Source organism: Columba livia, chromosome 2 (assembly GCF_036013475.1).
Source record: "Columba livia isolate bColLiv1 breed racing homer chromosome 2, bColLiv1.pat.W.v2, whole genome shotgun sequence".
Lineage (NCBI taxonomy): Eukaryota > Metazoa > Chordata > Aves > Columbiformes > Columbidae > Columba > Columba livia.
The window spans coordinates 47,274,371-47,286,573 of NC_088603.1; positions in this window are offsets into that span (position 1 = coordinate 47,274,371).

Consider the following 12,203-nt stretch of genomic DNA (forward strand, 5'->3'; position numbering starts at 1 on the left):
TGCACCTTTCTCAGAGTTATTTGCCTACCTTGATTGGTGGGAAGAGGTTCAGAACTTATGAAAGCCTAGGAGAGTTACTCTTTTGAGTACTGAAAGAGTAAGGAAGCTACTGTCATTTGGACATTTGCGTCAAACTCATACACACGTGGGATAGTGTGTGGTATGTGGTGTGGTGTGTGGCATGGATTTTTTTTTTTCTCCTTGTTCTCATTTTAGTATGCCTGAGATCTTTGCTTTGGAAAAAATATACCTAAACAAAAGAATCTGGGAACAATAGTCCTGATCAAGAGAAGGTCCATCTGGCCCAATACTTGGTCTCCAAAGCTGCAGCCATCCATGTCTACAGGGTCTTAGGGGTGCTCAAAGGCTCAGTGGACTGCGACCGGCCTCCCTGGGACCCCCACCGTCTCCTGCAAGGGCCCAGGGGACAAGTCTCAGCTCAGCCTGGGACGTCTGGTCCCTGAGCCACGTTGTCGGTGTGTGTGCCTTTTCTCTGCCCCATCTCCTGGACGGGCCTGGCCCCTGCCCTGCAGAGAGCGGCTCTCCTGGATGGAGCCCTAAGGCCTGGGTCAGAGCTCATCATGCTCCAGGCACAACTACTGAGCACAACGATGCTGTGCTGCTCTATTCTGTACACTCACAATGAGTCCAATAAAGATGTGACTGTCGACTGAAATGCCAGAGTGGGTTTAGATCCAAAAACAGTTTCAGGGACACATACACAAAGGATACAACCGGAAACAGAAATTTTATTTTCTTTTTTTATTTCTATTTAATTTTATTACAATTACAATAACAAATACAATTACAATATACAAATAGCGTGTGCTGTGTTGTGTGGTGTGTTGTTTGGTCTTTGTTGTGGGTGGTGCTCTGCGTGCTGTGTTTTGTGATGTGTGTGTCTGGTTGTGTGATATGTTGTGTGTTGTACTGTGTACTGTGTGCTTTTGTGTACTTGTGTGGTGTGTGGAATGTTGTGTGTTTTGTAGTGGTATGTTGCGTATGTTGTGGTGGGTTGTGCGTTGTGTGTTTTTGAATTGTGGTGTGTGAAGTGGTTTGTGGTGTGTGTAGTGGCTACCCTTGTTGTGTATGTTGTGTATTGTGTGGTGTTTTGTGACATGGTGTGTGGTGTGTTGAGTGTTGTGGTGCGTTGTGCCGTATGTTGTGCGGTGGAGTATGTGGTGTAGCGGTGCTGCGGTGTGTAAATTTGTCTGTTATGTGGTGTAGGAAGAGTTCTGTGGTGTGTTGTGGAGTGGTGTGCAGTATGGTGTATGGTATATTTTTCTTTGAGTTGTGTGTTGTGGTGTGTGAGGTGTGGGGTGGGGTGTGACGTGTTCTCCTGCGGGTTTTGCAGTGTGTAGTGTATTGTGTTGTGTGTTGTCATGTTTTGTGTGTCTTGCGTTGTGTGGTATGGAGTGTGGTGCAGTGTGTGAGGTGTGGTGTGGTGTGTGTTGCCTTTACTGGTGTGGTGTGGTGTGGGGTTTTTACGTTGTGTCATTACCGCGTACAGTGCTCTGTTGTGTGCTGTGTGCACTGTGGTGTCTCGCTTTGCTGTTTAGTGCTGTGTTCAGTTTGTTGGGTTGTGCGTTGGATAGGGTGCTGCATGGTGTCTTCGTGTCTTGTGCGCTGTGTGGCATGATGTGATGTGTGGTGTTGTGTGCTGTGTTGTGTATTGTGTGGTGTTGTATGTTGTGTGGTGTATTGTATGTTTGGCGTGGTGTGTCGATGTATACTGTTTTGTGGTGTGCGAGGTGCTGTGTGTTGCATTGCATTGTGTGGTGTGCTCTGTGCTGTGGTGGGGTGTTTTGTGTTATGTTTGGTATTGTGTGATGTTGCAAGAAGTGTGGTGTGGTGTGTGGTGTGTGCTGTGTTTTCTGTGGTGTGTTGTGTGGTGTCATATGTGCTCTGGTGTGTAGTGTGTTGTGTAGTGCTATGTGGTTGTATGGCATTGTGGGGTGTGGTATGTGGTGTGTGCTATGTGGTGTGTTGTGTCATGTTCTTTGGGTGTGTGTGGTGCGCAGTGTATGTCTGGTGTTCCATGAGTGTGAAGAGGAAGAAGGAGAAGGAGAAAGAAGGAGAAGGAGGAGAAGGAGAAGGAGAAGGAGAGAAGGAAAGAGACAGAAGGAGACTGAAGGAGAAAGAAGGAGAAGAAGGAGGAGAGGTGGCTCCTGCTGCCACTTGCCCTGGGAGAAAGAACCCGAGAAAGCCAGGGCACGAGTGGTGCCTTGGAGGGCAAGAGCAGTGGGGCATAAGGCCTGAGCGAAAAGGGCCAGAGGAGCTGAGGTGGTCATGCTCAATGCTGCAAGGAAGAGGCAAAAAACCCCCGGGGGACAGGGCCATCTGCCCCGGGGGAAAATCCTTCCTGACACCCAACACTGGCGATCGGCTGGTCCCTGAGCATTTGAGCAAGACCTGGCTCCTCGCCCAAAGGCTAGTCATGCCTCCCAGGAGAACACAGAATGATAGAATGATAGGATGATGATCTCTTCTCTTCTCTTCTCTTCTCTCTCTTCTCTTCTCTTCTCTCTCTTCTTCTCTTCTCTTCTCTTCTCTTTCTCTTCTCTTCTCTTCTCTTCTCTTCTCTTCTCTTCTCTTCTCTTCTCTTTTCTCTTCTCTTCTTCTCGTCTCGTCTCGTCTCGTCTCGTCTCTCTCTTCTCTTCTCTTCTCTTCTCGTTGCTCTCTTCTCTTCTCTTTCTCTCTTCTCTTCTCTTCTCTTTCTTCTCTTCTCTTCTCTTCTTTCTTCTTCTCTTCTCTTCTTTCTCTTCTCTTCTCTTCTCTTCTCTTCTCTCTTCTCTCTCTCTCTTTCTTCTCTTCTCTTCTCTTCTCTTCTCTTCTCTTCTCGTCTCTTCTCTCTTCTTCTCTTCTCTTCTCTTCTCTTCTCTTCTCTCTTCTCTTCTCTTCTCTTCTCTCTTCTCTTCTCTTCTCTTCTCTTCTCTTCTCTTCTCTTCTCTTCTCTTCTCTTCTCTTCTCTTCTCTTCTCTTCTCTTCCCTTCTCTTCCCTTCTCTTCCCTTCTCTTCCCTCTCTTACCTTCTACCTTCTCTTACCTTCTCTTACTTCTCTTACCTTCTCTTACCTCTCTGAGAGGAACAGGAGAGGTAAGGAGAGTCCGGCGAGGAACGGAGGGTGACACTTCGACCATCCTCTTCCTCTACCACTACATCTTCATCTTCATCTTCATCTTCATCTTCATCTTCATCTTCAATCTTCATCTTCTCTCTCCCTTCCCTTCTCTTCTCTTCTCTTCTCTTCTCTCTCTCTCTTCTCTTCTCTTCTCCTTCCTCGACTCTTCCTTCTCCTTCTCCCTCCCCCTTTTCCTTCCCCCTCCCTCTTCCTCTACCTCTCTCTCTCTCTTCTCTTCTCTTCTCTTCTCTTCTCTTCTCTTCTCTTCTCTTCTCTTCTCTTCTCTTCTCTTCTCTTCTCTTCTCTTCTCTTCTCTTCTCTTCTCTTCTCTTCTCTTCTCTTCTCTTCTCTTCTCTTTTCTCGTCTCTTCTCCTCTCTCTTCTCTTCTCTTACCTTCTCTTCTCTTCTCCTGCCTTCTCTTCTCTTACCTTCTCTTACCTTCTCTTACCTTCTCTTACCTTCTCTTACCTTCTCTTCTTCCTCTCTTCTCCTTCTTCGACTCTTCCTTCCCCTTCTCCCTCCCCCTTTTCCCTTCCCTCCCTCTTCCTCTACCACTACATCTTCATCTTCATCTTCATCTTCATCTTCATCTTCATCTTCATCTTCATCTTCTCTTCTCTTCTCTTCTCTTCTCTTCTCTTCTCTTCTCTTCTCTTCTCGTCTCGTCTCGTCTCGTCTCGACTCGACTCGAGTCGTCTCGTCTCGTCTCGTCTCTCTTCTCTTCTCTTCTCTTCTCTTCTCTTCTCTTCTCTTCTCTTCTCTTCTCTTCTCTTCTCTTCTCTTCTCTCTTCTCTTCTCTTCTCTTCTCTTCTCTTCTTTCTCTTCTTCTCTTCTCTTCTCTTCTCTTCTCTTCTCTTCTCTTCTCTTCCTTCTCTTCTCTTCTCTTCTCTTCTCTTCTCTCTCCTCTTCCTCTCTTCTCCTTCTTCGACCTGCTCCTTCTCCTTCTCCCTCCCCCTTTTCCCATTCACCTCCCTCTTCCTCTACCTCTACCTCTACCTCTTAATCTTCACCTTCACCTTCATCTTCACCTTCATCTTCATCTTCATCTTCATCTTCATCTTCATCTTCATCTTCTCTTCTCTTCTCTTCTCTTCTCTTCTCTTCTCTTCTCTTCTCTCTTCTCTTCTCTTCTCTTCTCTTCTCTTCTCTTCTCTTCTCTTCTCTTCTCTTCTCTTCTCTTCTCTTCTCTTCTCTTCTCTTCTCTTCTCTTCTCTTCTCTTCTCTTCTCTTCTCTCTTTTTTCCTTGCCCCTCCTTTCACTACCAGTACATGCATTCCACTTCCTACAGCTGCTGTCCCTAGCTCCCCAGTCCATGAGGACGGTGAGCTCTGCAGTGCTCCCCAAGAAGGCATTGTCTTGATTTTCCTACTGCTATCCAGCTCAAAACGATGTTCATCCATCAGATGAACTTGGAACTTGGCCCTGCTGGGAGATGCCTTGCAGCGGAGAAACTCCAGCTGCCTCATCCAGGTCTTCCTCCTTCAGCCCTTGTCAAGGGATTCCGCCCGCTCCTCAAGGACTTTCTCTCCAACGTCTTCAGGCTGCCTCCAGGCCAGCTCTGCAGCAGACCCGGACGCTGCTCCTTTTTATACTGTCCCAGGGCATTGTGACCTCAGCATTGCCCGGTGCTCACATTGTGACATGGCGGTGACATGGGCCCCCACTCTCCCACCCCACCCACTGCCCACCACCAGCACTCTGTGGAGGAAGGACTTCGGGGTGCTGCTGGCCCGAGGATGTCCTTGTGCCCATGAGGCCCAGGGAGTTCTACCTGCTCTTGGTGGTCGTGCACTGGGCATGGCTGAAACAACCGGGGAATTGCGGTGGCATGAAATTACTGAGGAGGTTCTTCAGATACAAAGGAACTTCTTCTCTTTTCCTTTAACGTCACTCAAAGAAACTATGGAAAACAATCCGCTGCTACGTGCTGGTAATGAATTGCTCTGCCAAAGTGCTGCCATGCGTGCGGGAACCTGCCAGCCTACGTCTATTCCATTAAAGAATCTCAACATTTTGGTGCCAGCTCCATGTGAAGCGAGGGGCCCTCGCACCTCTCACAGTATCACAGTATGTTTGGGATTGTAAGGGACCTCAAAAGATCATCTAGTCCAATCCCTCTGCTGGAGCAGGAACGCCTAGGTGAGGTCGCACAGGAACATGTCCAGGCGGGTTTTGAATGTCTCCAGAGAAGGAGACTCCACAACCTCCCTGGGCAGCCTGTTCCAGTGCTCTGTCACCCTCACTGAGAAGAAGTTTCTTCTCAAATTTAAGCGGAACCTCTTGTGTTCCAGCTTGATCCCATTACCCCTTGTCCTATCATTGTTTGCCACCGAGAAGAGCCTGGCTCCATCCTCATGGCACTCACCATTTATATATTTATAAACATTGATAAGGTCCCCCCTTAGTCTCCTCTTCTCCAAGCTAAAGAGACCCAGCTCCCTCAGCCTTTCTTCATAAGGGAGGTGCTCCACTCCCTTAATCATCTTCGTTGCCCTGCGCTGGACCCTCTCCAGCAGTTCCCTGTCCTTCTGGAACTGAGGGGCCCAGAACTGGACACAATATTCCAGATGTAGTCTCACCAGGGCGGAGTAGAGGGGAAGGAGGACCTCTCTCGATCTACTAACCACCCCCCTTCTAATACACCCCAGGATGCCATTGGCCTTCCTGGCCACAAGGGCACAGTGCTGGCTTGTGGTCATCCTGTTGTCCACCAGGACCCCCAGGTCCCTTTCCTCTACACTGCTCTCTATTATGTAATTTCCCAACCTATACTGGAACCTGGGGTTGTTCCTGCCCAGATGCAGGACTCTACACTTTCCCTTGTTAAATTTCATTAGGTTATTCCCCGCCCAACTCTCCAGCCTGTCCAGGTCCCGCTGGATAGCAGCACAGCCTTCTGGCGTGTCAGCCACCCCTCCCAGCTTAGTGTCATCAGCAAACTTGCTGATAGTACACTCTATTCCCTCGTCTACATCGTTAATGAATATATTGAATAATATTGGCCCCAGTACTGACCCCTGAGGCACTCCGCTAGACACTGGCCCCCAACTAGACTCCGCACCATTGACTACCACTCTCTGGCTTCTCTCCTTAAGCCAGTTTGCAACCCACCTCACTACTCTATTGTCTAGACCACACCTCCTCAACTTAGCTGTGAGGATGCTGTGGGAGACTGTGTCAAAGGCTTTACTGAAGTCAAGGTAGACCACAACCACCGCTCTGCCACCATCCATCCATCTTGTTACAATCTCATGAAAGGCTATGAGGTTGGTCAAGCATGACTTACCCTTGGTGAAGCCATGCTGACTGCCCCTAATAACCCTCTTATCCTTGATATGCCTTGAGATGGCACCAAGGATAAGCTGTTCCATTACTTTCCCAGGGACAGAGGTGAGGCTGACCGGTCTATAATTACCCGGGTCCTCCTTCTTGCCCTTTTTGAAGACTGGAGTGACATTTGCTTTCCTCCAATCCTCGGGCACCTCCCCCGTTTCCCAAGACTTGGCAAAGATGATGGACAGCGGTACAGCAACGACTTCAGCCAGCTCCCTCAGCACCCGCGGATGCATCCCATCTGGACCCATGGATTTATGGATGTCCAGGCTATTTAATTGCTCCCTAACCCAGTCCTCATCGACTAAAGCAACCTTCTCCATTGACCTGGCTTCATCCGGGGTCTCAGGGGTACAGGGCTCCACAGGACAGCCTCCGGCAGAGTAGACAGAGACAAAGAAGGCATTCAGTAATTCTGCCTTCTCTGTATCCTCTGCCACCAGAGCACCCACCTCATTCATCAGTGGGCCTACATTGCCTCTGGTATTAGTTTTATCTGCTATGTATTTGAAAAAGTTCTTTTTGCTGTCCTTGACCCCTCTCGCCAGCTGTAATTCTAAGGAGGCCTTGGCTATCCTAGCTGCCTTCCTACATCCTCTAACAGCAGCCTTATATTCTTCCCAAGTGGCCAGCCCCTGCTTCCACGACCTGTAAACTCTCCTCTTCTGCTTGAGCATACCCAACAGATCCCTATTCAACCATGCAGGCCGCCTGGCTCCCTTCCTTGACTTCCTGCGTGTGGGGATGCTCTGATCCTGAGCGTGGAAGAAGCAATCTCTGAATGCAATCCAGCTATCTTGGGCCCCTTTTCCTTCAAGCAGTCTTGCCCATGGGATTTCTCCAGCCGTGGTTCTGATGGATCAGCAGGCAGAGTGAGGCTAGAGGCGAATTCCCTTGCCAGGAGCGCCCCCTGTCCAGAGGGCTGTTAGGACAAAGTCTGTCAGGAGCAAGGACTTCGTATCTCAGTGCCTACTTCTGCTGCCTTTTTATTTCCCAATACACACACATGAACTGGAAGAAAAATGTAAGGAAATCCATTTTGGTAACACCCATATGGTTCATATAAGCTTGCCATTTTAGCCCCAAACTAGTGTCTTTTACAGGAATGCCTTTGCACCATAGGAAGGAGGCAAACTCCGTGATTCTATCAAACGCATAATATACAAATGAGGAAATCTCAGGGGTAGCATTTCCCTGCATCTCCCTGGACCCCAGCCTAATTAGACCTGTCACAAGCTCTTTTCTCTGTGGTTTGCATGGTTTAGGTGGCTCAAAAACAGATGGCAATCTTCTCTTTTTTTCTTTGGTGGTTTTTTTTTTTATTCCTGCTAAGCTCTTTCATTAGCAAAGGGAGGACCACTCATACCATCACTTTTTCTGCTCACGTGTATTATCTAGCACAGTGCAAATCATAGGCTGCTCCCAGTGTTGCCGTGTCCTGCTGGAAAACACTCTTAGTGGGGAAAAAAATCCCGAGCCCTAGGCTGGGCTGGGCAGTGCCAATAGACCACCATGGCAATAAGACTCGCTTTGAAAAACAAGCGAGCGGAGGTGGCACTGGTGTGCGGGAAAGGTCAGTCATGTTCAGACCTAGAACATTTGGATCCCTTCCCAAAGCAGAACCAGGCAAATGATGACTCTTCCCAAATGAGCAAAAATAGTCCATTGCTGCTATTGCAGTCACGTTTCCTTTTCTACCCAAACCAAGATCCACAGTTGGCCATCCGTACAGGGGATGCAAAATGCACTTCAGCCGCAGGGTAAACCTTCCACACCTCATGTGTGACTTGCACCTTTCTCAGAGTTATTTGCCTACCTTGATTGGTGGGAAGAGGTTCAGAACTTATGAAAGCCTAGGAGAGTTACTCTTTTGAGTACTGAAAGAGTAAGGAAGCTACTGTCATTTTGGACATTTGCGTCAAAACTCATACACACGTGGGATAGTGTGTGGTATGTGGTGTGGTGTGTGGCATGGATTTTTTTTTTCTCCTTGTTCTCATTTTTAGTAATGCCTGAGATCTTTGCTTTGGAAAAAATATACCTAAACAAAAGAATCTGGGAACAATAGTCCTGATCAGAGAGAAGGTCCATCTGGCCCAATACTTGGTCTCCAAAGCTGCCAGCCATCCATGTCTACAGGGTCTTAGGGGTGCTCAAAGGCCTCAGTGGCTGCGACCGGCCTCCCTGGGGACCCCCACCGTCTCCTGCAAGGGCCCAGGGGACAAGTCTCAGCTCAGCCTGGGACGTCTGGTCCCTGAGCCACGTTGTAGGTGCGTGTGCCTGTCTCTGCCCCATCTCCTGGACGGGCCTGGCCCCTGCCCTGCAGAGAGCGGCTCTCCTGGATGGAGCCCTCAGGCCTGGGTCAGAGCTCATCATGCTCCAGGCACAACTACTGAGCACAACGATGCTGTGCTGCTCTATTCTGTACACTCACAATGAGTCCAATAAAGATGTGACTGTTCGACTGAAATGCCAGAGTGGGTTTAGATCCAAAAACAGTTTCAGGGACACATACACAAAGGATACAACTGGAAACAGAATTTTATTTTCTTTTTTTATTTCTATTTATTTTATTACAATTACAATAAACAAATTACAATTACAATATACAAATAGCGTGTGCTGTGTTGTGTGGTGTGTTGTTTGGTCTTTGTCGTGGGTGGTGCTCTGCGTGCTGTGTTTTGTGATGTGTGTTGTCTGGTGTGTGATATGTTGTGTGTTGTACTGTGTACTGTGTGCTTTTGTGTATTGTGTGGTGTGTGGAATGTTGTGTGTTTTGTAGTGGTATGTTGTGTATGTTGTGGTGGGTTGTGCGTTGTGTGTTTTGAATTGTGGTGTGTGAAGTGGTTTGTGGTGTGTGTAGTGGCTGTGTTGTGTATTGTGTGGTGTTTTGTGGCACGGTGTGTGGTGTGTTGAGTGTTGTGGTGCGTTGTGCCGTATGTTGTGCGGTGGAGTATGTGGTGTAGCGGGTGCTGCGGTGTGTAAATTTGTCTGTTATGTGGTGTATGATGAGTTCTGTGGTGTGTTGTGGAGTGGTGTGCAGTATGGTGTATGGTATATTTTTCTTTGAGTTGTGTGTTGTGGTGTGTGAGGTGTGGGGTGGGGTGTGACGTCTTCTCCTGCGGGTTTTGCAGTGTGTAGTGTATTGTGTTGTGTGTTGTCATGTTTTGTGTGTCTTGCGTTGTGTGGTATGGCGTGTGGTGCAGTGTGTGAGGTGTGGTGTGGTGTGTGTTGCCTTTACTGGTGTGGTGTGGTGTGGGGTTTTTACGTTGTGTCATTACTGCGTACAGTGCTCTGTTGTGTGCTGTGTGCTCTGTGGTGTCTCGCTTTGCTGTTTAGTGCTGTGTTCAGTTTGTTGGGTTGTGCGTTGGATAGGGTGCTGCATGGTGTCTTCGTGTCTTGTGCGCTGTGTGGCATGATGTGATGTGTGGTGTTGTGTGCTGTGTTGGGTATTGTGTGGTGTTGTATGTTGTGTGGTGCGAGATGCTGTGTGTTGCATTGCATTGTGTGGTGTGCTCTGTGCTGTGGTGGGGTGTTTTGTGTTATGTTTGGTATTGTGTGATGTTGCAAGAAGTGTGGTGTGGTGTGTGGTGTGTGCTGTGTTTTCTGTGGTGTGTTGTGTGGTGTCATATGTGCTCTGGTGTGTAGTGTGTTGTGTAGTGCTATGTGGTGTATGGCATTGTGGGGTGTGGTATGTGGTGTGTGCTATGTGGTGTGTTGTGTCATGTTCTTTGGTGTGTGTGGTGCGCAGTGTATGTCTGGTGTTCCATGAGTGTGAAGAGGAAGAAGGAGAAGAAGAAAGAAGGAGAAGGAGAAGGAGGAGAAGGAGAAGGAGAAGGAGAAGGAGAAGGAGAAGGAGAAGGAGAAGGAGAAGGAGAAGGAGAAGGAGAAGGAGAAGGAGAAGGAGAAGGAGAAGGAGAAAGAAGGAGAAAGAAGGAGAAAGAAGGAGAAAGAAGGAGAAAGAAGGAGAAAGAAGGAGAAAGAAGGAGAAAGAAGGAGAAAGAAGGAGAAAGAAGGAGAAAGAAGGAGAAAGAAGGAGAAAGAAGGAGAAAGAAGGAGAAAGAAGGAGAAAGAAGGAGAAAGAAGGAGAAAGTAGGAGAAAGTAGGAGAAAGAAGGAGAAAGAAGGAGAAGAAGGAGGAGAGGTGGCTCCTGCTGCCAACTTGCCCTGGGAGAAAGAACCCGAGAAAGCCAGGGCACGAGTGGTGCCTTGGAGGGCAAGAGCAGTGGGCATGAACTGAGCCAAAAGGGCCCAGAGGAGCTCTGACAGGTGGTCATGCTCAATGCTGCAGAGGAAGGCAAAAAACCCCCAGGGACCAGGGCCAATCTGCCCCGGGGGAAAATTCCTTCCTGACCCCAACACTGGCGATCGGCTGTTCCCTGAGCATTTGAGCAAGACCTGGCTCCTCGGCCCACAGGCTAGTCATGCCTCCCAGGAGAACACAGAATGATAGAATGATAGGATGATGATCTCTTCTCTTCTCTTCTCTTCTCTTCTCTTCTCTTCTCTTCTCTTCTCTTCTCTTCTCTTCTCTTCTCTTCTCTTCTCTTCTCTTCTCTTCTCTTCTCTTCTCTTCTCTTCTCTTCTCTTCTCTTCTCTTCTCTTCTCTTCTCTGATAAGCCGTACGATGCTTTTCACATACAAAGCGCTTTTGGCACAGGCATCTCAAAGCATTTTTATAAATTCACCGAGCTTCCCAACACCACCCCTGCACGGTGATGGAACAGAATTCCTGGTTTAGGGGCAGAAAGCTGAAGCACAGCTATTTGTTCCAGTTGACTCAGTTGACATCTGCCAGATCAAAGCATCTGAGTAAAGATTTCTTACTTTGGTTTGGTTTTATTTTGTGCTGACAGGATGAGAAACTCCACGGCTATTACCTTACATAGTCTTGGGAAAGTATTTAATCTGTTGGCATGGTAAGTCCTTTATCATAAAATTGAAAAATATTAAAATTCTTTTTACGTTACTGGACTAATGTATACATTACCAAGGTGTATTTTGAAGAAAAAAATCATAATAACTGTACAAGAACACAGATACATCTAGTGTATTGCAGATGGAACTACCAAGTGTTGGTAATAGGCACATTATAAAGAGATGGGCTAGATTATATACTATTTTAATTTCTACCAACTTTACAAAAAAATTTATAGAGCTCATAAGTTGAAAAGTAATTGTATTAATATATTATCACCTATAAATAAAGCACATTAACATTGATATGTAAAGCCATGATAGTCTGATCCTTTTATGTTTTATAAAATGCTTCACACAGCATAAACTCTTTATACTTGAATCCATATAGGCACTGCTGTTGCTGTTGTTGTATTATCCATCTGGTTTTAAAGATAACTATCACTGTGATTTCTGTTTGCTGCTTTGGTTTGAGTTGTTTGCTTTATGGAGCACAAGCAAAACTAAACTTAGGAGTGTCCACCTTCTTTTAAGCACTAACCATAAGGTATGCATCTGTGCAACACTAGAACATTATAAACAAAGGTCTTTAATAATTTCTATCATCTAAGAGTTATGAATCTGTATTTAAAAGCTATTAATCTTGTCTGAAGAGTTTGCTGCGGCTCTCCAAGGAAGAGACACCAACAAGTCACTGCAAGGCCACACCTGCAGCGCTGTGTCCACTGCTGAGCTCCCCAGTACACAAAAAGAGATGGAGCTACTGGAGAGAGTCCAGCACAAAGCCATGAAGCTGATGAAGGGACCAGAGCATCTCTTTTGTGAGGAGAGGC